Here is a 26,472-nt window from a genome sequence, read left to right on the forward strand (position 1 = left end):
ACTGAACCATTAAGTTTGTTATGATCTGCATGTAATTCTCTGCAAAACTGTTAAGTTAATGATCCTCCATCTTGCATTTATTTGTATAAGTGTAAGAAACTGAATCTTTTTCTAATTATATTTTGTATATTATTTTTCCAATATATATATAATTATGAAGCCTAGTCCTGTCTGCCACTAGACCTACATGGATTTGCTTTCATCTGCAGATTTAACATATATTTTACTAATTCATCAAAAGTTTTAATGATATTTTGATTGGTATCAGATTTTAATCCCAGAATTCCACCTTCAGTATCCTTTCAGTTTGTCAGAGAAAAATAATGGTAACTATTCTGGACTTGTTTTTCAAACTTCTGCCTATTCAGTTATAGATTCAATAGCCCATGTGCCTGTAAAATGCTTGTGGAATCATATGAGATAGTTTCAAAAGCATTGCTATGGATAGTCCATATAAGACTAGATATTTCAATGTATGTGATATCATAGAATCATAGATTCATACAATCATTAAGGTTGGAAAAGACCTTCAAGATCATCTGGTCCAACCATCATCCTACTACCAATATCACCCACTAAAGCATGTCCCTAAGCACCAGGTCCAGACTTTCCTTGAACACCGCCAGGGATGGTGACTCCACCAATTCCCTGGGCAACCCATTCCAATGCCTGACTACTCTTTCTGAGTAGAGATGTCTCCTAATTTCAAATTTAAACCTCTTCTGGTGCAACTTGAGGCCATTCCCTCTAGTCCTATCACTAGTTATCTGCAAGACGCTGACCCCCAGCTCCCCACACCTTCCTTTCAGGTAGTTGTAGAGAGCAGTAAGGTCTCCCTTGAGCCTCCTCTTCTCCAGACAAAACAACCCCAGTTCCCTCAGCCGCTCCTCATAGGACTTGTGTTCCAGCACCTTCACCAGCTCTGTAGCCCTTCTCTGGACATGTTCCAGTGCCTCGATGTCCTCCTTGCACTGAGGAGCCCAAAGCTGAACACAGTACTCAAGGTGCGGCCTCACCAGAGCAGAATACAGGGGGACGATCACCTCCCTGGTCCTGTTGGCTGCACAATTCCTGATCCAAGCCAGGACGCCATTGGCCTTCTTGGTCACCTGTGCACACTGCCGGCTCATGTTCAGGTGAGCATCAATCAGCACCCCCAGATTCTTTTCCTCTCCCCAGCTTTCCAGCCACTCTGCCCCCAAGCCTGTAGCGCTGCATGAGGTTGTTGTGACCAAAGTGCAGGACCCAGCACTTAGCCATGTTGAACCTCATCCCATTGGCCTCTGCCCATCGACCCATCCAGTCCAGGTCCCTCTGCAGGGCCTTCCTACCCTCCAGCAGATAAACACTTCCCCCCAACTTGGTGTCATCTGCAGACTTACTGAGGCTGCACTCAGTTCCCTCATCCAAGTCGTCAGTAAAGATATTGAAGATGATGGGCCCCAACACCGACCCCTGGGGAACACCACTGGTGACTGGTCGCCAAATGGATTTCACTCCATTCACCACTACTCTCTGGGCCCAGCCGTCCAGACAGTTTTTTAACCCAGCAAAGAGTGCACCTGTCCAAGCCATGGGCTGCCAGCTTCTCCAGGAGAATACTGTGGGAGACCGTGTCAAAGGCCTTGCTGACATATAGGTAGACTACGTCAACAGGCTTCACCTCATCCACCAGAGGGGTCACCCGGTCATAGAAGGAGATGAGGTTGGTCAGGCAGGACTTGCCTTCCATGAACCCATGCTGTCTGGGCCTGATCCCCTGGTTGTCCTACATACATTGCATGATTGCATTCAAGATGACTTGTTCCATCACCTTTCCTGGCACCGAGGTCAGGCTAACAGGCCTGTAGTTCCCTGGGTCCTCCTTATGACCCTTCTTATAGACGGGCGTCATATTAACAAGTCTCCAGTCATCTGGGACCTCTTCAGGTGACCATGACCGCTGACAGATGATGGAAAGAGGCCCAGCAATCACATCTGCCAACTTCCTCAGCACCCTCGGGTGGATCCCATCTAGCCCCATTGAATTGTGACAGTCCAGGTGGAACAACAGGTCTCTAACTGTTTCCACCTGAACTGTGGGTGGGTTCTTCTGTTCCTCGTCCCAGACTTCTCGGTCAAGAGGCTGAGTACCCCGAGGATAAGTGGTCTGGCAGGTAAAGATAGATACAAAGAAGGCAATAAGAACCTCAGCCTTTTTCTTATCCTCTGTAGTCATGCTCTTCCCTGGGGGGAATAATTTTAATTTATATTTTTTAAATATGCATTAGTAGATAGAAGTTTTGACAATGTTAAAGAGCAATATGTATTTAATTTGAAGAGAAAAAAAAAAACACAACAAAACAGTGAGGACATTAAAAAGGTAGAGGAGGTAGTGATAGATGAAAAAAACGTAACGAAGAAGAAGGAGACATGGTCTGCTCTGGACAAATATTGGTAGTATGTGACTATGGCTACCAAATCTTTACGTAACTCAGTGCCAGCAAATGACACAATTATTCAGTGAACTATTAATTAGAGGTGGATAAATCAACCAATTAATTGTATAAACACAATTAAGTGAGAAAATCATGTAGGTGCAGAGTCAATTAGGTTGCAGAACTCATTATAATTAAAATACACAGGCAATGGAGTGGTATTAAACAGGCAAAGTTTAAGGATTAATAATTAGCTAAACAAATAAAATAAATAAATGAACAATCAACAAAGCAGTGAATCAGTTAAGCAGGATAAAAAGTAATTTCATTATAAAATAAGACATCAATGAATCAATAAATTAATTCTCCAGAGAATGATGTGATCAGTAAGTAAGGACAAACATTGCAATTATTACTGGTAGGCAGTTAAATGAGCATGAGAACACCTACCTGGAGAAGGTTTAGTGGGTGTTCTGGGTGCCATCAGCAGCCACAGTGAGATTAGGCTCCAGAAATAAGCCTTTCTTACTGTATTTGTCACTGCAGCATTCTCAGCATTCTCTGTGTTAGGAATCATACTATATTTATGGGAAAAAAAAAATCCTTTTTAGAAAAAAAAATATATATATAGGTAAGACCATTATATTGGCAATAGCTCTTTACATATTTTAAATAGTATGTAACCTACAACATCCCTTATTTTTGTAATGAACAAACTTACTCCATATTGAAATTATAACATGACAATTCTGCTTAGTTGATAACATCATGATTAATAATAAATTAAAACAATAACTAATTAATTAATAAGTAATTAATTATTAATAATAAATTAAAACAATAAAACTCATGATTGTTTTAGGAATACTTGCATTAGGTTTTCAAGTCTTTTTATTATAAAAATCAGATTTGTTGTTTCTACTATCTTATGAGTCACCAGAATGTCTTTTGCAATTACATCTGTGGACATTAAAATCATAATAAAATGTTTTATGTGAGCTACTAAGACCATAGTTGCTTTTACTTGTGTACAACTATTTAAAATTTGTTTAAATATTACTACCTTTTTTTTTTTTTACAAGAATGGCCTTGTTAACAGAGGTAAATAAGTTGCATATTCTAAATGTACTATTTTGCATTGTGTCTTTATATAAAAGTTATGTAAAATTTTGAAGTAAACTAAGTACACTGTATATTTTATGACAGCACTAAGCAATAAAGGTCTCAAATGACTGGGAAGGGCTATACAAATTCCACCACATATCTCCTCCACTTGATTTAATTGCCTGACTTTCAAAACTCTTGCTATTCTCTTTGCTCAAAAAAAAAATAAAAATAAAAATAAAAATCCAATGAATTGACCTACTTTCTAAGGAAGTGAAAATCTACCATATTACTGTATATTGCGGCTCACATAATTTCAAAGCTTTAAAATACCATGAACCAGGAATTAAATCCTCGAGTACGTACTTAAAATTTAGGTTTAGAAATATTGCAAAAGTGTTGCAATATGCCTCAAAACAAGCTTTGCAAAACTGTGAAATTCAGAGCTAAGGTTAAAGTGAAAAATAATATAGTAACATTAATCTGAAGAAATATTGAGCTAAAGTATAATCTTTGCCTTGCAATGATACCTCAAGCAGCTGGTAGTCAGAATATATATAATCCTCTGGGTATTGCATGGAATCACTACAGAAACACTACCTTGCTTCATGAATGTCAAAAAGCAGTGAAAATGCTAGCATACTGCCCTGAAAGTGTAAGAACGACACCAGAATAAATAAGCAGGAAGAGATCTAATAGGGAACTTTCTGATAGATTTTCTTTTTAGGAAAGTTTCATCAGAAAATGCTTTCTTGTTGAACCTAAAATGTTTCAGTTACTGTACTCCAGGTTCTTCCTGCATCCGAAACAGGTTTTGTGCATCTAGAAAGCTGTGACTCTTATGGTATGGAAGGGTTTCTCTAGGACAGTGCACCTATCAGTTCTGGCCACAAACTGCAAAGCAAGGACCACATAAGCTTCCTTGTCTGCAAGGTAACCCAGAGGATCAGGACTCCCAAACAGTCTGTAGGAACATGAAGTCTTAAATGTACAGTCAGAACCTGGTGAATGATGACAGTCGACATACCACATAATTTTGCATTTGCACAATTAGAAATCAAATAAGACAATGACAAATGTTATCTAATGTTTTTTATAATATCAAGACACAAATAGATATTGTTTCAAGTATATTAAAATAAATAAATAAATAAATTACTCATCTTGTGATTTCTTAATGTCCTGGATTGAAAGTTCAAATATATGTGCTCTATTTAAAATTTATATTTTTTCTCAACTTTCCAGAAATGCTTGTTTCATCATAATTGTAATTATATAATGTATTTTAAATACCAATAAATATCTCCAGAAATATGACAGAGTAAAAAATTATCATATGCATGGCTATATAAAAATATATGTGTATGTCTATGTAAAACGTTTAGATTATAAGTGTCTTAAAAAAATGTAAATAGTTGCTGCAGAATAATAATAGCTCAAAGTTTTGTTATGAATCGCAGGAAATATAGCTCAATGATTCACTATGATCCACAGAGCATGTACTTAATTTTTTGAATATTTTAGGTGTCCACAGGTAATTTAAAAGATAGAATCAGCTTTAGCAATTTGTAGGTCTTCTCAGAGGATTATGGTTGCATCAGCTGGTGTTTGACATATTAAATTCTAATTTTTGTTCCACAATATTATTAATTATGAATCACAAACAGCTTGAAAATTACATGCAATATGTTTCAGTATACAGTTGTTCCAATTAAGGATTGAGACATCAATAAAGAAACAAAAATTAAGTAGAAACCACCATAATCCCCTCTAGGTTTTACACAGCACTCTGCTACCAGCACATCTTGTACATTATGTTCTACAGGATTAATTCCTACATTTTTGACTAAATGTAGCACACCATTGTTTTTAAGATCTGCTAATTCCAAACAGATATGGTGCAGAAAAAATATATATAACTCAACATTATACTCAGTATGCATAATGTATTTACATATATATTTACTTGGCATATATAATTCAGCATATATAATACTCTGCTTCTGAAGAAAGAATATTTTAAAAATAATTGGTGTTTATAACTTCATATCTGTTCTTTCTGACAGTTACCAGCTCCATCTGTTTTATTCCTCCTTCAGTCACTGAAGTGGGCTAACAAACACTTTGGTCCATGACAGTGCCTTCAAATTTTATATATGGAGTCATTTATAAAATGTTAAAAGTTAGTAAAAATATAAATTGTTCTGGAGTAACAATATTACTTGGATATACATTTCATGCTACATCTAAGAGACAAAAGTAAAAACAATGTATTGGAAGATAAAACAAGGACTCTGAAAGGGAAGGTTTGTTTCTACAGAATCATTGGTTTTCTGTAAACACAAGTATATATGTTAAAATATGTGTGTAGCTAGGTATTTAAACAATGACAATTTACCCACTCAAGTAAAGATACTATACTACCAAACACAGCAATTCTATCACCCAAAGGCAGACTCTCAGCTTGTATAAGACGCCTTAATTCTCTCAGCATATTTTCCACCTATGCATTTGATATTCTCTGTATTTTATTTTGACTGAATATATTGAGATCTTTGTATGTTATATTACATAAAATATATCAGTTTGTAGTTGTGTAATGTTTTTGGCTGGAACAGAGTTAATTTTCTTCATAGAGGCTCACAAAATGTTGTGTTTTGAATTTTTGATTAAAATAATGGTGGTAACACACTGATGTTTCAGTTGTTGCAGAGCAGTGCTCGCACAGAGCCCAGACCTTTCTGCTCCTCGTGCTGCCCTGCCAGCAAGGAGGCTGGGGGTGCACCAGGGTTTGGGAGGGGACACAGCCAGGACAGCTGGCACACGCTGGCCAAGGGGATGTCCCACACTGTGTGGGTCATGCTCAGCAATAGCAGCTGGAGTAAAGAAGGCGGGGGGGGGCGGGGACGGACGTTCGGAGTGATGGTGTTTGTCTTCCCAAGAAGCCCTTACATGTTCTGAACCCTGTTTTCCTGGGAGTTTAATAATAATAATAATAATAATAATAATAATAATAATAATAATAATAATAATAATAATAATAATAATATATTTCCTGGGATTATACTACTACTAATAATAATCTGTATATAAACACAAACATATTTCTGCATACAGCTAAAAAAGATCAACAATAAAAAAAACTTCGTATTAACCATACAAACTTATTGTTTTATTATACTAATGTAATACAAAGAGTACAGTAATTAGCTTATTTAGCTTTTTATTTTACCATTTGCATTCTGATATCAAAGTAATTAAAGATGACTAATTATGTTGGAGGGGATGTTATACTTTGCATTAAATGGAAACTCAGCCAGTTGGAGAGGTTAAATTGATTTGACTAATGCTTTCTAATGTATTAATTATTTTATGTCTTCAGAATGGATTCTGTCAGAGTATTTATACATTATTCTACAACCACTTATTAGCATGCATATATTTGAAATAGCTGTGGACCAGGACTAAGAAAGACAACTTTTCTCATATAGATAAAATATGCCTGTCTCACCGCAGTCTGAAAATATAAAATATTTACTTATTTAACACAGCTTACATACATATTGTAAAGAAGTCTTTGCTCTTTAAAGCATACCTTGGTATACTTAAAATATACCAAGAAAACCTTAACTGCAACTTCAAGAAAATCAGGAAAAAAGATCCAGAAAACTAGAAGTGGTCAGCCATATCTCAGTCCTCAGGAAGATAATGTAAAAAAAATCCTTCTGGAAGCTATGTGCAAGTACCTGAAGGAAGAGAAACAATTAAGAGAATTCAGCACAGAGTTACTAAAGGCAGTTTGTGTCTAAGCAACATGATAACCTACAAAGAAATGACTGCCTCTGTGGATGGGGGAAGAGTTGTGAATGTTGTTTGCCTTGACTTCAACTGTGACATATTCACCTACTCTGTCCTTACAGCTAGAGAGATATGGTTTGGGTATGTTGGCTATAAGATGCATTAAAAATGGGCTGTTGGGTTCAAAGGATTGAGGTCAGTAGTATAAAGTCCAACTTATGGCCAGTTACTAGTGGTGTTTTCCAGGGGACAGTACTGAGGTTAACACTGTTAAATTGCTTTTTGAAATATGCGGATGTTGAGATAGAGTGCACTCTCAGCATATTTTGGGGATGGTACCAAACAGCATGTGGGGTGGAGAGCAGCAGGAAGAGTGACTGACATTCAGTAGGGCAGAGCCTCTGCAGGCCAACCTTGACACCCTGGAAAAATGGGCTGATAGACACCTCCTAAAGTTCCACAAAGGCAAACTTCTGCACCTAGTATGGATTAACTGCATAAAACTGTTTAGGCTGAGTCCTATCTGGAGATGGAGTACCTCTGCTGAGACTTGCAAAGACTTTTGCAAGACTTGAAGGACCTGGTAAACAATGAGCTGAATGTGAAGAGTATCCAGAGTACCGTGCTCAGCTTAAAGCTCCCCCGTACAAGAAAGAAACTGTCAAACTGAAATGAGTTTCAGTTAGCAGACCACCATGATGACTACAGCAGAGGCTCCTGTAGTGTAAGGAGAGGCAGAGAGAAATGGAGTTTGCACAGCGTGGAGAGGAGGAGACTGAATCAAGTTAGAACACAGGAAAATTTTGATTGAACTTCAGAATTTTACCATGAGGATGGTGCAGCACTCAGAAAGGCCATGAAACCTCCATCTTTGGAGATGTTGTGATTTAACCCATCACGCAGCTAAGCACCACACAGCTGTTCACTGTGTTCTGGTGGAATGGGGGACAGAATCAGGGGAAAAAAAAATTAAAAGCTCATGTGTTGAGATAAAGACAGTTTAATAGGACAGAAAAGGAAGGTTAATAATAATAATAATAATAATAATAAATAGTTATATGATAATAATAATATGTACAAAGCAAATGATGCACAATACAATTGCTTACTGCCTGCTGACTGATGCCCAGCACGTCCCCAAGCAGCTGATCACCCCACCAGCCCACCCCAGTCAGTCACCCCATCTTAAACGTTTAGCATGATATCATATGGTGTGGAATATCCCTTTGACTGTTTTGGGTCAGCTGTTCTGGCTGTGTCCCCTCCCAGCTTTTGGTGCACCCCCAGCCTCCTAGCTGCAGGGCAGTATGAGAAGCCAAAAAGTCTTTGACAGTGTAAGCACTGCTCAGCAACAACTAAAACATCAGTGTCTTATCAGCATTATTCTCATACTAGATCCAAAACACAGCACCACACCAACTTCTAGGAAGAAAATTAACTCTATCCTAGCTGAAACCATGACAGGAAATATTTAAAACAGCCTGAGAATGCCCTGAGCAACTTGGTCTATTTGGCCCAGCTGGAACGTCAAGGTCCTTTCTAAGTTCATTCTGTGATTCTATGTTGTCCATTTGTTTATTTGTTTGTTTTATAAAACCAAAAATTTATAAAACCTTTGCCTTTATGCAGAGCAAAGATCCTGAAATACTATCATACAGACCTACTCCAATGAAAAAAACAAATGGACTGTCACTGAATGAACAGCTCAAACTAAAAAGGTACCTGTGTTCTTTGTTATCAGTTAACTTTCTTGAGCTCTATTAATTTTTGCAAAGATTTACTTGAAAATTACCTATTTTCAAACTGTCATTAGGTAGGTATTATTTTCATGTTTAAAATACTTACAATTGAAACAGCATAAAAAACAGCGTGTGACTACACACAAAACCAGTATTATACATATCCTAACAGTTTGTCTAACACTAAAAATATTTAAATTCCTGTGTGACAAGTTGTTTGTCTTGTACACTTGTACAGACAAGATAGGCCAGTATATTCCAGTATATTGAGTCCTCTTTCCTTTTTTTTTTTTTTTTTTAAATCTCTTCCCCTTTCCCAAAATATTTATGGAATACAGTTATAACAATTCTGAAAGTGTCAGCAGGACATTCTTTGTAAACAGTCAGCTTTGTAGTTATCCTTCCTCAGCTATGGTTATATCATGATCAGTTGAAAAATCAAACATAAAAAATAAATATGCCATATAGATTTAGAGAAAAAAGTCCTTAAATGCAGTGAAGTTCAACATCCACACAAATGCATAGAAAGCGCTATAAGATTTAGTGTAAAAGAAGATACCCATCCTTCATCTGTATTCTAAAAAATTATATTTCTATGTTCCTACCCTCAGCTGTCCTATGCTAATGAACAAGACTTCGTCTACTCTTTCCACATGTTTTTTTTCCAGGCCACTCCACCCACTGATGTACAGCCAACTGCTGGTCTTCCTTTTTTTTTTTTTTTTTTTCTTGCAAGTCATTTATAAGGACCTCAAAACTGCAATTCAGATTCTTCCTGCACAGTTAGGTTGTGCCCTATGTCTGTACAAAGAAGAGCTCCAAGGAAGATTGCCTGCAAATCAATTTCATTTTCACCTGCCTTCTGTGAATGAGGATCCACTGGAGAATTCTCAGAGAGCCTTATAAGTGATCACTTATTTATCGAGGAATTTACTCTATGCTCATTCAATTCAATTTCCTATGGTAAATTACAATTTATTTATTTTTTCCATGTCTTAGAATGTTATTTAAACACATCCATTTTTTCTCTCCTGAGCACAGTTTTGTAATAAGACTGAAGTGCAGTTATGGGCTTATCTCAATTATGAGAAAAATACCTTTCACAGTATAATTATTTCACATTTAAAGTCCAATTATTTGGGTTGTGTCCCAAAGTGCTCAAGTACTATTTCTTGTTTAAAGAGTGCAGCTAGACTGTGGAATGTATTAACTTTGAATCATCTGTTGATGTTAAACTTATTGATTTGTAGGAAACGTCATCAGGGCAAATCATTACATTTCATTACACAAAATACAAGAAATTAGTCATAGCATTAGGATATGCAAACAGCAATGCCAAACATCTAATTTTTCCTTACAGTCCTGCAGTAGACTCTTTCCAAAATAATCTTTTCATGTCAGTTTCCAAAGAAATCAATACAGTGTAAGTAATGAACATCAAACAAAAGCTGCAGCTAAAATTTTAATTTAGGCAATAAAACTGACAATAGTCCAAAGTGTAAAATTTAAGAACATGGATGAACATTCTTTCTCTGAATAACACTGATTAGTATGAGGTGATGTGGCAAGATGCAAACAATTTCCACACCATTGTCAAATGCTGTCCTACCTCAATTTTATGAAAAATATTTCTGCTGAAAAAAAAAAATCAAAGCATTTATATACTGTTGCACCCGTTTGCCTAAAAGTTTTTGTCATTACATATACATCAGAAATACATTCATAACATGCATTTATAATGATCCAACCATACATACACCTTTCAGAAACTGTCCCTGACTTGCACAGATTTCAGTGTTATTTTTCAGATAGAGAAAACTATTTAAACTCTACCTGGATGACTGAAGGAGAAAGTCACTGAAGCATAAAAAGAAGACTGGGAGTGTGAAGAAGAAAAAGAGCTCCAGTGGAAAAAGTGCATGTAGCCCTACTTAACAAATCTTAGTTGTTCTGTAATAGTGAATTCTTTCAAGTTTAATTTCCCTCAAAAACAAGAAAAAACATGTAAGACAAACCTTAACTCCCTTGAAAATGTGGGTTTTAATTGGAAAAGAAGAAAGAGTCTGAGACGTTGAGATAGCTAAGGCTCATATCACTCCTTCTATTGCTGTTACTGAATTGCAAGTGTCTGCAGAGAACCATCTTGTTAAAGAAAATATGCTTGAAGAGTGGTGTGAAACTGATGTTGAAGTCAACCTTAAGAAAATTTTCCTATTGAAAAACATCACTACTAACAGGGAGCTCTTCCTACTCTGCTCCATTTCCTTGCTGAAAACTACAAAAGGTTTAAGGAAGAATAATCTAAGTAATTTGTTGCCTTTTATTGTCAAATCAAACATCATTTTATATGGAGAAGAATAAAGCATAACTCAGTCATGACCAGCAACATAAAAGGTACTATGATTTTCTCTTCTGGCCACATATCCACTGTTATAACAGACAATAATGAGTACTTTTAGATTAAGGCAGAAATTCTGCTTTTTTTCCACTTAATAATGGTTGATTTTAAAATTGTGAACAATTTTTAAATCTTCTTTACTCATTTTTCCAAATAGGAATATATCAAGTATACGCTAGCCCTCCAAATTTCAAATGACCATGTCAGGTAGATTTGATAATTTGATTTTGACATGTCATATACCAGTTTCTTCAGGTTGAAAGGCAGTAAAGAAAAAAAAATTACTTTAAATTTTTGAAACATAGTTTAATATCATGTATTACCTACATCTTGAAAGTTTTTTATCTAACAGGGATTTATCTATGAAAGTATTTGGTTTGTTCACTAAGTCAAATGTAAATGCTTTTTCATCAAATTATTTACTTACAAATCTGTTAGTATGATAATGTTTTCTTTTAAAATTTTTAATCAGATATATAATATTGTTAGAAAGTGTTCAATTTTAATTGATTAGTTATGTAGATACAGTTGTCTAATATTTATAAACTTCTCAACTACTTAATATTCTGTTTATTTTTCTGCTTTAAAGTTATTTTTATCTATTCAAAATATTGTTCAAACAAGATTGTTATGCTTTTGTTAATTTAGTCTTAGTAGAGGAAAATATGCCACTTTTAAGTAAGTGTTTGGGAAGATAAATAATTTTTGTAATGAGAAAGTTAAAATAACACTATCATTATTTTCAATATTATTATTAATAAATTTAAATATTTTACTAAATATTCATAAAACCTGAGACCAATATTTAGGTATTTTCTCTAAATATTTTTTAGCAAAAGGAATGATCAATATTTTACAAAATATGATCTATGAGGAAATATAGAAAGGAGAATATGGGGTATATTATTTATGTGTGCATGTGAGTGATAGAAAAGGGGAAACCACATCACCACAGTTCTCAGTTACAAGAAATTAAAAAGAAGGAATATCTCTTGTCATTCATATTGGAGAGATGTAATGTTCTCAAACAGTAACAAGTAAGATTAGATTGATTGGAAAAACATAAGCCATAGTAAAGGACTATTTTTTACATTTGAAATGACTGTCTGAGAAGATGGGAGATCACTGAAAACCTTCAAGAATATGCTGGATAAATGTACCAGGAAAGATAACTGTATAGCTGACAGGAAAGGGAACTACATGGACACTGTATAAAATCTTTCCAGAACTATTTGTCTGAAGTTTTGAATGCTGCTGAACCACAAGAAGTACCTGAATTACCTTTGAACATTGTCTTTTTATAACTACAGAACAAAAATCACATTTTATATTATATGTGCACATGGGCCGTAAACAATATCTACTTTCAGTTGATATACAAACTAATCGTTCTGATCTCTGAGTAAAATAACCTATTCTAAAGGATAATTTTATCTTGATAGAAATCATCCTCTGAAAGTAATCAGAAACACATGAGCCACAAAAGACATTTTCACAGTCCGAGAACATTTGCTCTGATCATTGAAATATCAGTGAGTCCCCAACTACTGCATATAGCAATGAACTAAAAGCCATTAGTTTAACTTAATCAACTTCTTGCTATCAGGCATTCAGGGATAATATATATTTGGCTTTTATGGTAGCTCAAAGACAAAAAGGATATTTGTGCCAACCTAAACACGAATGAGTACCTTAAAGTTCCTATACAGGGTTAGCTCTGCAAAAGAGGAAGGGGCAGACACATAGACACACCCTTATTAACAGCCGTAAAATCACTTGAGTGTAAAAGGTGAAATATCCCTAATGTGCTAACGAGTTGGCAGAGACAGTGTGCATGACAGTGCTTTGTTTGTCATGGGGCAGCGCATCATTTTCCTTCTCCCCAGCTATCCTGATTGCCCTAGGCAGCTCTGTACATTAACACAGACAGAACCCTATGGTCACCTCATCTGTCTGTAGTGCCTGCTCTTACTTTGTGGGAGAAGATGAAAGATGTCCATTAAACTTAGTCAAAGTACATAAAAAAAAAAAAAAAAAACTCATCTCCTATCTCCTTGTTCTTTGCATCTGCATCATTATTATTATTGATAATCATCATATTTCTTCTTGATAATCATCATAGGTTTTAAATTCTCATCAAAAATTTATGAGATTGCAAATTCCAGTCTCAGAAGTAAACCTCTTGCAGAGGTTTGTTAATAATGTTAATAATTTGTTAATAATGTTAACTATTGCAGCACCGGTACTCAGAACTATTATTAGGGAGAGAAAATACAGAAGGAGACGACTACATAATAATGTCAGGAAAGACACAGAGTCTTTCAAATATGGTATTTTTTAGAGTACAATATCACTTCTCCTTTCATGTTCTTTTATTTTCTTCTCTTCTTCTTCCTTTTTTTTTTTTTTTCCTCTTCTACCAAGAAAGAAAAAGAGGATGTTTCAGAAATGTATATATGTATATGATAGCATATTTTTTTTTATTCCTTTAAGTCTGGTAAAGATGCAGAAACAGTTCTCTAGTCCTGTGAACTTCTATGGGACAATTACAAAAGTGAAGATTGAACATTTCACCTAAAATCTTTTCACTGCTACATTATTGATATTATTTGAGTACAAAAGGTGTTACAAAATTTAAATAGATGCAAATTTCCTATTTAATTCACTGTTTACAAATTATTAGTTTAATTCTTTTTCATAAAAAGCTATGAAATAAAAATGAGACTTTTAAATCATTTTTAAAACTTCAAACTCTTTCTTTTTTTTTTTTTTAACCATAGATTCTGAATGTCTGTTTTTATTTCCAGAACTAATTTTACCACTTAAGACATTTAAATTTTATTTCTATCCTGAATTGTTTAAGAATGTTATGATCATGTCCAGATGAATGATTCACTTAACTTGTATTCTGTCCTCCTTCACAGTTAGGTGTTTTAATTAAAATTATAGATGTATTTTCTAGGGAAAAAAAAAAAATTAAGATCATAGCCACCTTTCAGTCTTTTGAGATTTTGAGATGTACCTAAGCTTTTAATATATCCAGCTGTTCAACAAAGAAACATATTACATACAGACAAGTTCAATGTCTGACTAGAAATATTTCATACTTTCAAAGGAAAGAAAGATATGAATTTTGAACCTATACTGGCATTAAAACATTTAGGATTTTTTTCCTATCTGAGTTTTATTATTTCTCTATTAGATGATCAACTTTTTTTCCCGTATTTGTTGGACTTTTGTTAATATTTTTTACTCCTCTATTTTTATACTTGCAATTATTATTTAAAAAAAAATAAAAAAGAAAACACAAAACAAAATAAAAGAGCAACAGGAAAAAAAAACACACCACCAATAAACAGAGTGTAGAGTGTAGTTCTTCCTAGCAGCCTGAACATCCAGTTGTAATATGATAGATCTGGCAGAACAATGATTCTTCTTCGTGACATTGATACAAGACATATCCCTGCAGTGACATTCTTTTCTGACTCTATGCCAAATCAGCTGGATTCCAGGTTATGCTTTCCAAATTCTATTAAACTTTCTACATTTGAATAAGTTTGAACCCCTTTAATTGAGAGTACCCCTTCCCCATTTCAGAGTAATTTCAAAATACAAGGTCTGAGCACAGGTGAAGAGACATTAAATACCTCATTCTGCTACTTATTAAACTCTTTGCTGCAGAACAAGTGCATGATACTACCAAAAGACACCCAGTGAGATCCAAGACAAAGATGGTGTCACTGAGCTGAGTTGTTCCCTGCACACTCAAGAAGGATTGATTCACGAAAGGGAGAACAATCTTTCTTGTGTAAATAAGACTGGTATCACAAACAAGATAATCACAAGAGAATAGGCATGGCACTGAAAAGCTATTAGAATAAAACTTTTATTTGAGTACTAGTGGCTGAAAGACAGTGAAAGAACTGACTAGTTCATAAAAACACATTTTTTCTCAGCTATATTAAAAATATCTTTTATAATTGTATGTTTTTAAGGGAAGAAAATATTTGTCCTGCTTGTATTCAGCTAATACACTCATTTGTACTTGATTATGATTTCTTGCAGAATGACTTAAACAGATACTAATGGCACCAAAACATTTGTGATAAAAAGCAGATTAATATAAAATCGCAATTTTCAGTATGTTGCCATTTTATTTTTACACTGCCAATTATGAAGACCCCAGCAGCATGGACTTCATTTCTAAGTGTGATTTATTAAGTGAAACATACTCTCTTATTTACATTCTTCAGGACAATCAATGGTCTAGAAGATTCTGAGTTGTGGAAAGAGGAGAACCAGATTAACTTATTTTACATTCAGTATTACTGGTATTTTTTACGGGATTGTATTGATTATTATTTAATAATAAGGGCAGTTGACAAAAAATGAAATAAAAATAACCTATCATTTGTAGCAGAAGAATAATGTTGTTAGGGTTATACATGTACTTTCAGTTACTACCATGTTGCAACTATACCTTTTAATGTGACTTTTTTCCTTAGGAGAGGTAAGTCCTTATGTTGATTCAGCTGTATTTTCTCAGCATATGAAAAGATTCAATAATGTTTACACTAGTCAGGAGTTATTATCATTCAGAACACAGATAATGCCGCTAATGTAGATCTGTGTAAGAATAAAAATTTTCTTATGGGTATGTCATAGCTCAAACTAAACAAACAAACAAAAAGAAACAACGGCAAAATAACACAAGAGTTTGTATGCCTAAGCTGGCAGAAAGGGAGGAACCACATTTATCTTCAGTTTTTCTTGAACTGAATGTATTCATGTGAAAGTGACATCAGAAATGTTTGTTATTAATGGGCTATGAGACAGAAAATAGTGAAGGACTTTCTTTTCAAAAATTAATGATGTGTAGCAAACACCAATGCATAACAAAATAATATTGGCTTTATGTTTATTATATATTACAATATATTATATTTATTTTCAATGCAGTGAACACAAAGTCAGTAGGTTGTATACAGGAATGTTCTCTATATAATGTATAATGTTCTAATGTTCTTTATAGTAGATTGTTTTTTTGTTTTGTTTTGGTTTGTTTGTTTGTTTTTCAGCCAGTGATGGAAATAGTTTTGCCAAGATTCCACTGACTATATAGTTTTCAGCACAGTCTATTTAGGTGATGATAATGCAGAATGGTAGTTTCTCTAATAACTCATATTTGAGGGTTAGAGGGACTCATAAATAAGAGATAAGCAGACACACACAACCTCATTGTTCTTTACGTCACTATAGTACAAACCCTTGACCCCGGTGGAAGACATGAGACATTGCTTTGATACATTACTTTTTAACAGAATTACTTGCTTTTCCTCGTTGGGAGGGGGTGGGGAGGAGGGGACAAAAAGAATGAAATTGTGGCATAAAATCTTTTCAAGACATTGAACTAATAGAGAGCTGGAGAATAGCCTGACTTTTGACCCTACAAGATGAAATTCATTCTTTAATATGTTTTTTTCTTTCTTTCTGTACTCAGAACATGGCAAAAAAATGTGCTTCATTATATCTCAATACTACTGTCTTTCTGATCTTTCTAAATTCGAAGATTTTGACCAATATTTTCATGTACTTCAGTTTTGCTTTTACATCCCAAACAGGATTGTGTGGTAAAGCATATGGGTATTTTTGTTCTAATATTTGTAGGGCACAAGATTGTTGCACTATTATTTAGTTTCATTGTACAGCAGAAGCTGCAGTCCAGTTCTGGTACTTGCTGCATAAGGTTCCTGATTTTTCTCACTGTTTCTATTTGTCCAATATTTAAAATAAAAGGCACAAAATGAAAGAAGGAGAGGCCTGGGATCCAGATTCAAATTCATGACTCAGACCAATTTCCCTTATCATTCACATTCTCAGCTTGTGTTATGTGGATTAAGCCAAATGACTCTCCAATGCAGAAAAACTGTTTTGGATATAGTGAAAGCTTGGTTCATGTTTGAACTCTACTTGTTTAGTTAATATAGAAACAGCTTGCCTGAGACTCTTTTTTTCTCAAAATCAGACCCACAGTCAGGCCAAAGCACAAAGTAAGATATGGTGTTGCTCAAAGTTCAAAAAGAAATGGACAGGTTTAAACTTGTTTTGGTTGGCTTGGGGAAAAGAAATGACACAGTTCTTTGAAGGCTGGTTAAATCTTAGGTGTGCGTAATGACAAAGTGAAACAGAAGGGTTTTGTTTTTTTTTTTCCTGAAAGAGATGCAAGGGTATTACAGGCTTCTAAAATATGTTTAGCTTGCTCTTTTTCTATTTTTTTCAATTCAGTCATGTTGTTTGTCACAATCATTGAAGCTGCAGTATGAAAATGTAGGCTCAGTTGCACCTGATTTAACGAAAAATATATATATTTATAGACTAGTGCTCCCAGGTTTTCTCACTTTTTCCTTCTTCACTGATCAATGTTGTTTGCTGAAGTGGGGCCAGGAACTTGAAACAGTGGGCTAAAAACAAACAAACAAACAAACAAAAACAAACAAACAATCAAACAAAAAAACTAACTCAAAATTAACTGGAAATTTAGGAAAGGAGAAAAAGGGAGGGAAAGAAAAGAGAGAGAGAAATGAAGGAATAAGGAAATTTTGCAATGTACTTTTCAGGTTTTTGCCAACACTTTTTTTTTTTTTTTTTTTTTTTTTTTGTAGGCAAAGACCTACAAAAACTCCCATCTGTCATACCTTTAATCAGGACTAACAAAAACAGCAATTAGTTTTAATGTTTTAAAATAATTCTTGTGTGAATACCAGTCCAGCTCTGGGATCTACAAGACTAAGCGCAGTAACCAATTTAAAATTCCCAGAGTCAAAATATGTTGATGTCTACTCTTGACCTGATGAACAAAGAATCAGCTTGAAAACTTTTATCAGTGTGGTCTCAGGCAAAGCAAAAAATCTGGTCTGAAAAATGGGCAATTTGCTTTCATTTAGGACTCAACAATGCATATTTCTTACAAAATGTATCATCAGACAATGAGTTTCACAGTACATTTCTATTTCCTGATGCAAGAAAAATATTAAACGTCAATCTGCTCTAAGATTTTCTCCCTAAATTTTCTACTTCTTTTACTTTCTTTCTTTTCTTGATCTAAGACTTCTGATATTTTGTTTCTGTTGCCCTAAAACATTCCTGATATATACAGTATAGGTTATATGTACAGTATAAATGTTTTAATTTTCTTAACAATTTCACCATATTAATTTATTATTTCTTATATTCCATTCAACAACAATATAAAGACCTGAGAATTCTCTTTAGTAGTGCCAGCAAACCAGTAAATGGAAAAATCAAATGCTAATCTCCTTAAGAGATCTCATAAATTTAAACTATGTAGGACGATTTTATAGGTGACTGTTCAGTCAACTCCTTTTCATCAGCATGTAACTGATCCAGCACAAATTCTAGTGTGTTACTGCTCAGAGAACAGCTAGGAAATTAACTAGTAAACAATGTGCTTCTGGTAGTTTCTGTATGTCTTCCAATAGACTTGTTCCCTCAATTGTTTCTGTGAAAGATATAAAGGAAAGTGTGATGAATACACATTCAATTTGGAAAGCTATGACTTTAAAAATAACATTAGGAACCGTGTTTGATAATTCATCTGCTTAATTATTAGGTCATTTTCATAAAATAAATGTGATTTATCTTCTTTCAGGAAGCACTAATAATGTTGGAAAGTTGCTTTGAATACCTTTCTCAGTCAGCACTGCCGATAATCACTTATTAATCTGAAACCTGGTCATGGCATTGTTTTTTTTCTGTGTGTTGCTTTCTTTTCCACTTTTTTTTTTTTTTTTAATAGAACCTGTAACTGCATAGTAATTAAAATTATTAGCTGTTGGACCAGTATTGTTACTGGGCTACTTTGAAGTCTTTCCAATCTAATATTTTATAAGGATGTGAATCTCTGTTGACAATATAGAATTTCCCCTTCTAAACACATTCATTTTGTATGATTGAAGAACTTTATATATATATATTAGGTTTATTGTCTCATTAATAAAAGCTTGGAGAAAACGTCTTAGTTTTAGACATTTTTAACTTTTGGTATTTTTTGGAGTAACACATAGTTCTGCTATTGATTCATGCCAGTGTATTATTCAGTTCCCTTTAAAACTTCATGCTCTCACAACATTTATATTTTATGATAAAAATACACAAATTACAAAGATAATAAATATTTATCTTTATGTAAATTATTATTATTTATATTGCTATTTATATTTATATGATTCATTATTTATATGAAGTTATAGCAAGTTAGTTCTATTAATAAGCTCTCACTTTGCTAATGTTAGAAATTTTGTAACTATTTTATTGAGGGATTTTTTTCTAACACTTTTTATTCTAATATTTACAACAGTTGTTACATTGACCTTAATTTTCCATTTACCTAATCATGATATTTTTTATTTCTCTAAACATGAGAATATTGTTTTTACTTTCTCTTTGCGAACCTGTAGAGTAACTACAGTAAAGACCACATTAGATCAATTTCTTCAATAGACCTTTTAAGTAGTAATTGAATTTTGACAGTTGAAATCAGAGGAAGATGAAGTCAGAAGAAATCTTGTGGAAGACTACCCATACAGACAGATGTAATTCTGTACAGTATTGAGTGAGAAGAGTCTTGAGAACTATAATAGCTCTGAGTGAAGCTCAGAAACGCTAATTTCCTAATGCAATTATTTCAAGATGACAATATGCCGCCAAGTGTTTTATAATAGTTGAGTGTAAAAGGATTTGGGCTTTTTTAGTTATTTTCTATTTACCAAAAGCTCAGAGAAGTCTTTAGTAAACCTTGAAATCAAGAAAGCACTTAAACATTTGAGTAATCCCAAGGAATCATTTGGATAATAATAGCAGAGAAAACTAAAAGTACACACACATATGTTGGAACTTTTAACAGATTAATGTTGAAATACATTTGGTTTTGGTTTTGATTTTGTTTTTTTTTCTCCCCCACTCTGAATTCTTCCAACTATTTTCTTTGTACCTTTAATAATGTGTCATACATGTGATCAAACTGATGCATGGAATGGTGGACATGGATGAGGAGGAATTTTCCAAAGCCATATAAGTATATGGCTTTGGAAGCCGTAAGGATAAAGTCCAAGAATAAACAAGTGACCACTGCAACCTTAACTTCTTATATAAGTCTTTGAAAATTAATTTCTACAATACCAGAGACAAGTAGATGTTTTTTTGTCCCATTTTGCTTCTATTTTACAGTCAAACTGAATCAGGGGCATTAACTATTTCATATCTGTAAAAATTCAAAGTGTTTATTAAACATTACAAGTAGTTAGCATAAAACCTGTGTGATAAATCTTCACAACAACTGTGTGAAGAATTCCAAGCATTCTGCACATAGGAAAGTTATAGCAGAAAAGGTTATTTGTTTATGTATTATAATATAGATTCTTCCTTTTAGCTTCCATAAAAGGTTTATAATTGTCACTAAATTTCCAATAGCTTTAATTAATCTGTATTTTCCATTTATATAGCTAATAAGACATCTACAACTATGCTAATACTTAGATAGATTTATCTTAAGTAAAGGTCCAGGAAAAGAAAAATGAAGAGTGAATAACAGTTACAAATCAAAAAATCTGTATGCTACATAGACTTACATTCTAAGTCTAACTTTTTTTTGTCTTTTTTTTTTTTTTTAATTACATTTATAATTTTAAGATTTTATTTACTTTTACTGGAAAAATAAGAGGTATGTAACATCACATTTTGCATTCAAGAACTCCATTAAACTTCTAACAGATTTTCTTTAAAACAAAACGAAAACATCATGGCTTTATTTATGACATCTATTAAACAGGTAGACTGGCTTCAAAGAAATTTTATATCTATGGCTGAAAACTTGAAATAAACTGTTAATCTGTTAACAGCAAACTTCCAGAGAGTCATATGAGGTAAGTCATCAAGCATGTGTTGAGTACTATGTTGTTACCCTTTCCCCTGTCTTGGACAACAGTCTGATCAACACACTCTCTGAAGGCAATATTCTAAAAGGCCTGCATGAATGTAAATTGAGTGGACCAAATATTTTGTTTTATTATACTTGTTACTTCCCAGGCCCATCCTAAGTTTTGGAGGACTTTATAGGACTCGTACTGGGGACAAGAATGTGAACATCTCAGCAGTGGTGTGGTTCATATGAAGGGATGTTTTCCCCCTTTTGTTTCTTCATTCAATAGTATCATTTAAAGCCTTTCCAATAAGATTTTTTTATTTTTTATTTTTTTTGTATTTGACATTCTGTTTTAAGAAGGAGTCATATCCTCAGAGTGAAAATATTACAATGACTATGCTTGTTTAACTGATTGTCCTTTCCCACATACTGCTGTATGCTGTACTTGTAACAATTATTTTAAAAGAATGGGTTTTGTTTCCATTCTAAGTGGATTATCACTTTATAACAAAGTGTAAGAGAATCTTGGGAATGTATTCTTACTGGAAGATATTTTTTCCTCTGCCTTTTGCTGTTGGAATTTTCAAAATTGATAATGATGTGGCCCTCAAATTTAATATGGTTTTTATCTTATTATTTAAATCTGAAGTGATTTTCATGTGAATACTAACGTTTGACATTTGTAACTTTGTTATCAGTTATTTCCATGGCATCTGGCCTTACTGATACACAAAGTATTTTATCATTGCTTTTACAACACTTAATTATTTCAGATTTTAATTTCATGTATATTTTGGTCTAGGTATAAATTCCCACTCTTTTTGTCTTGGAAACAAAGGGTATTATTTGACTATATTCTTTCCATCATTGATGATTTTGTTCATCAGCACTACAGTTAATTATTCCTCCCTGATAATACTGACACCAAAATAAATAGTATTCCCCAAAGTCAATATTTTTATTGAAATGGAGAATTAGAGAAAAGTCAGATGTTATTTGTGGTGCTACTTGGTCCTGTGGTCTCTGACTGCCAAAGAGAATCAAGAAGCAGAAGTATTTTGTCCTTAATACCTCAATCCATGCAGACTGATATAGCCTATTATTATTATACTTATACATTTCTCAGTAATATTTTTGTATTGAAGCTCTATTAAAAGCATTTGTTATAGTATCTCATAATGTTTCATACTCATCTTCTAGAAAAAAACTCACAGCTAAGCCATTTCTTTCAGTGTCTGGTAATGGATATCTAGATCTCTAGAAAATACATCAATTTATTTTTGTATGGTATAGAAAGCTAAATGGTCTTTGGACTTTTCCTCTTTAGGGAAAATCAAATGCAACAATAAATAACTATAATGTACTGTACATTTAAAGGTAAAATTAGCCCTGTTGGTTATTCTAGTTGAACTAGGACAGAAGTCCCAGTACACACATAGAAGAAATCTACCATGAAGTCTATTCTGTATAAAGAAAAGTGCTGGTGTTAAAGGCTACTATAGTATACTATAATATACATATAGTATATATAGTGTATATAGTGCATATACATATATATATATCTATATATATACTATTATTGTTTGACTACCGATCCTACCAAGTTGGGAACGCAAAATTTTCCATAGCTTAGCTAAGCCAGAAGTAATCTTCAGTCATATTTCTACCCATTAAAACAGAGACCGAGGTTATGAGAACACAAATAAGTTGACTGGTCTTCAAAAGAGGGAAATTCAAAATGCAGTGGTAATTCCAAATGTCTGTAACATTTATTTAAACTTTGCAGTCAAGAGAAAGCAGTGACCAGAGACATCTGCCTATACAGATTTCTACACACATACACATATTCTAGTGGCAGAGCTTTTACATTCTGTGAAGTTACTTTTGATCAAAACCAAAGGGAAGAAAGAAATGGAAACAGAAATGCTTGTCTCTTCCTTGTGCACCTCAGAATCAAGCATTAAACACCTCAATAATAAACAATAAAGGGCATTATATGCAGTACACCCACTGATTTCTCTCTCTTTTTTTTTTTTTTTTAATATATATATGTCTCAGGTTCATCTACTTATAGTTTGTCTTTATTTCTTTTTTTTTTTTATGCAAGAAGTTTCAATCCATAGAAAAGTATAGAATTCTTATTAGTTTTGCTTCCAGATTGCATTTCTCAAGCTTTAGCTTTTTTTCATTCACAGTATAGGCTTTTCAATTCTTTCTGAAATAAAAGTCAGATTGTGAATGCAAAGCCTCAGATATTTTGGGGTCCCTTTATGATATTTTATATATATATTAATTTGGCTGGATATTTTTTAATGACTTTCTCAAATCTTAAACTTCAGCAAAGCATGCTGCATCTTAAGTGTTCTACAAATAGAATAAATAGCCATTAATGGGAAGCAATGTATTTTATCTACACTGTGCTAAAACTTTTGAGAGAAATAGCAAATACAGTGAGAAGTTGGTGGAAAAGGCAATGAGTTTGTTGGTTACATTTATGTATTTCATAGCAGTTATCAGTTGATGAAACAATTATTCACCAAGAACCTTTTTGCCTGACTTGTTTCTTTTTTTTTGTCTGACAACAAGTCATGAGAGGTGACATGGGTGTCAAAGACACAGGATACAAAGTTAACATTATAGGACACAACTTTAAGATTAAATATTTGATGTGCAAAGGCATGCATGCTCATTATACTCTGAAGAGCAATATAATGTCTAAATAGAAGACTAAATATCTTCAGATCTTTTACCTTTGCTCTATTACCCCTTGTTGAATCTTTTTTCTGTACTCGCCTATGGTTTCTAGTCCCTCAGTATTCTCTCCTATCCTTTTCCTTAAAAAAAAACTAACTGCTAGCTAGTTTGCTACACAAGACTCGACCTGAAAGTCTCACATTGCCTTAGGTTGCAAGAAACCCAATGGCACATTTCCAAAAGAATGCTTACTCTGATTGCTGTTACTATGAACAAGGTAACAAACCAGATGCCAGATGCTTAGACGACCTACATTTTATAAGATTTTTTGTTTACCCTTCACCTTGTTCAGCTGACCTTTTCCTTTATGTCTGCTTTCTGCTAAAGAGCAGAGTCAGTGATTCACCTAAGGACAGCTTCCCTCAGCTTAGCTCCATTCAGCCTCCCTCTGTTTAGGTCAGCCCAAATCTGTCCTCATCAGGAGATGAGTTTCACAGTAGATGTTAAATATCCAGTTAACAAAAATTTTACGTGTATAACATAAATACATTTTCGTATAACTTCTGCTAGAGATGTTGTATAAGTTCCATAAAATCCTGGACTGGATTTGCACTAGCTCATTTTTCTTCCTTTTGTAAATTAACATCTGTTTTGTGTAAATGCACATTTAAGGTCATTATGTCCAGTAATATAGTAGACACAGTTAACCTCTGAGGCTGTCAGGTTGCATACCATTGTTGCAGTGTTATATCATGACAATCACCATCATGCCAGGCATTCAGACTCACAAGAGCAGTGAAGGTGTGGGTCTGGACACTAGTGGTGATTTAGCAGGATTCTTTCAATGAGTATTATTAACTGTGGAATTTATTTCACTTTATGCCTTCTGAATTTGATGTTTAGAAGAATACCAAAAAGGCACGTCCCCCTGACACACACACACACACACACACACACACACACACAATTTTTATTTTTAGCAGAATTTTGTTGTGGGGTTACGGAACAGGTCAGACTGAATGAGTGACTAGTTTAGAGTTGATTGTTGGTGTGAGAGGACTTTACATATCAACACAGCAAAATTTCAGTTTTTTCAGTATAAATAGTATATGTTAAAAATAAATAAATCAATAGCTACACTTTAACAATGCCAGGAAGAGACAGATTAATCACATGTCAGCTAAAAGCAAAACACTTGCCTTGCTGTGTTAAGGTACAGGTTTTGGCTAACCTGTTATTCACCTTCTTATAGTGATGATTATAAAATATCAGGCATATTTTAACTTAAACTGACAATATCAAGTTTGGTTTTATTATTTTTATTGTTGTTCCATTTCCTTTCATTTCTGCTGCTCCAAGATAGGGAAAAATGGAAATAAAAATAAACTAAATTGTTTCCTAAATTTGTCTACATTTTGTAAGTTTCATCTATCAAAACTGAACTGAAAAGCCACAACTCTGTGAATTCATCTCTCAAGAGGGTATTAAATGGAATAATTATATGATTTCATAATATTTTCAGTAATGCTGATGAAATACAACTTTGTCTCAAAGTTATTGTTTTGTTTTGTTTTGTTTTTCTTTTCTTGCTCAATCCAGCCTACAAAGAGTTTTATTGGAAACATGTTTTATTTTTAATGACCATTTTAAGTTGATGACAATAGTTAAAATATAACCAAAGTTTTTACACTCTATAAGGTCTGTTGGAAACTATTAACAAATTGTGGGTCCTGCAAGGATTTTAAAATGCTTCAAGAACAGACTAATACACGCCAGGCAACAACACAATCCCAGCCAACCCTGACTAGAATATTCCTACCCACGTCATAGAATGTGACTGCCTTCAGAGGCAACAAAAACAATCATAAAAAGAAAAATCCACTTTGAACTGGAGGCAAAATAACTTTTTCATATAAATAGAGCAGAAAATCCAGTGAACTGAGGACCTTAAAAACCACTGGCACAACGCACTCAAGTATTTCATGAGGTAGTATAAAATCTGTCTTCAAACAGCATGGTTGTTGCATGTTCAATAAAAGTAAAATATATTTCAATAAAGAGATTGTCTTTGAACTGACTGAAATATCTTCCAGACCTAAAACCATAGAATGAGCTCTAGGAAATCCTAAAGAATAAAGGAAACTAAAAGCTTTAGTACTGATTTCATTCCAGGCTCTCCATCATTCAGTTCAGGGAAAGACTTGCAGCACAGAATCTGCTTTAGAGCCTTAACTGATTCACAGAATCACAGAATCACAGAATCACAGAATAGTTGAGGTTGGAAGGGACCTCTGAAGATCATAGAGTCATAGAATGGCCTGGGTTGAAAAGGACCTTAAAGATCATCTAGTTTCAACACCCCTGCTCTGGGCAGAGTTGCCA

General features: G+C 33.8%; 1 long non-coding RNA gene across 2 annotated transcripts in view; it reads right to left on the bottom strand.

Annotated features, from left to right (window-relative positions):
* The window catches only part of LOC121066348, a 42,408-nt gene extending 34,158 nt beyond the window's left edge, over nt 1-8,250 (bottom strand). Inside the window, exons 1-4 of one of the 2 annotated variants that reach the window (XR_005817695.1) lie at nt 8,146-8,250; nt 7,117-7,267; nt 2,868-2,995; nt 1,829-2,149 (exon numbers count right to left, since the gene is read on the bottom strand). This is a non-coding gene — a long non-coding RNA (uncharacterized LOC121066348). Of the gene's footprint in view, nt 1-1,828; nt 2,150-2,867; nt 2,996-7,116; nt 7,268-8,145 lie in introns of those variants that run through there. The other variant, XR_005817696.1, reaches the window with a different exon arrangement.
* Between the last annotated feature and the right edge of the window lie 18,222 nt (nt 8,251-26,472).

This window comes from Cygnus olor, chromosome 2, assembly GCF_009769625.2.
Source record: "Cygnus olor isolate bCygOlo1 chromosome 2, bCygOlo1.pri.v2, whole genome shotgun sequence".
Classification (NCBI taxonomy): domain Eukaryota; kingdom Metazoa; phylum Chordata; class Aves; order Anseriformes; family Anatidae; genus Cygnus; species Cygnus olor.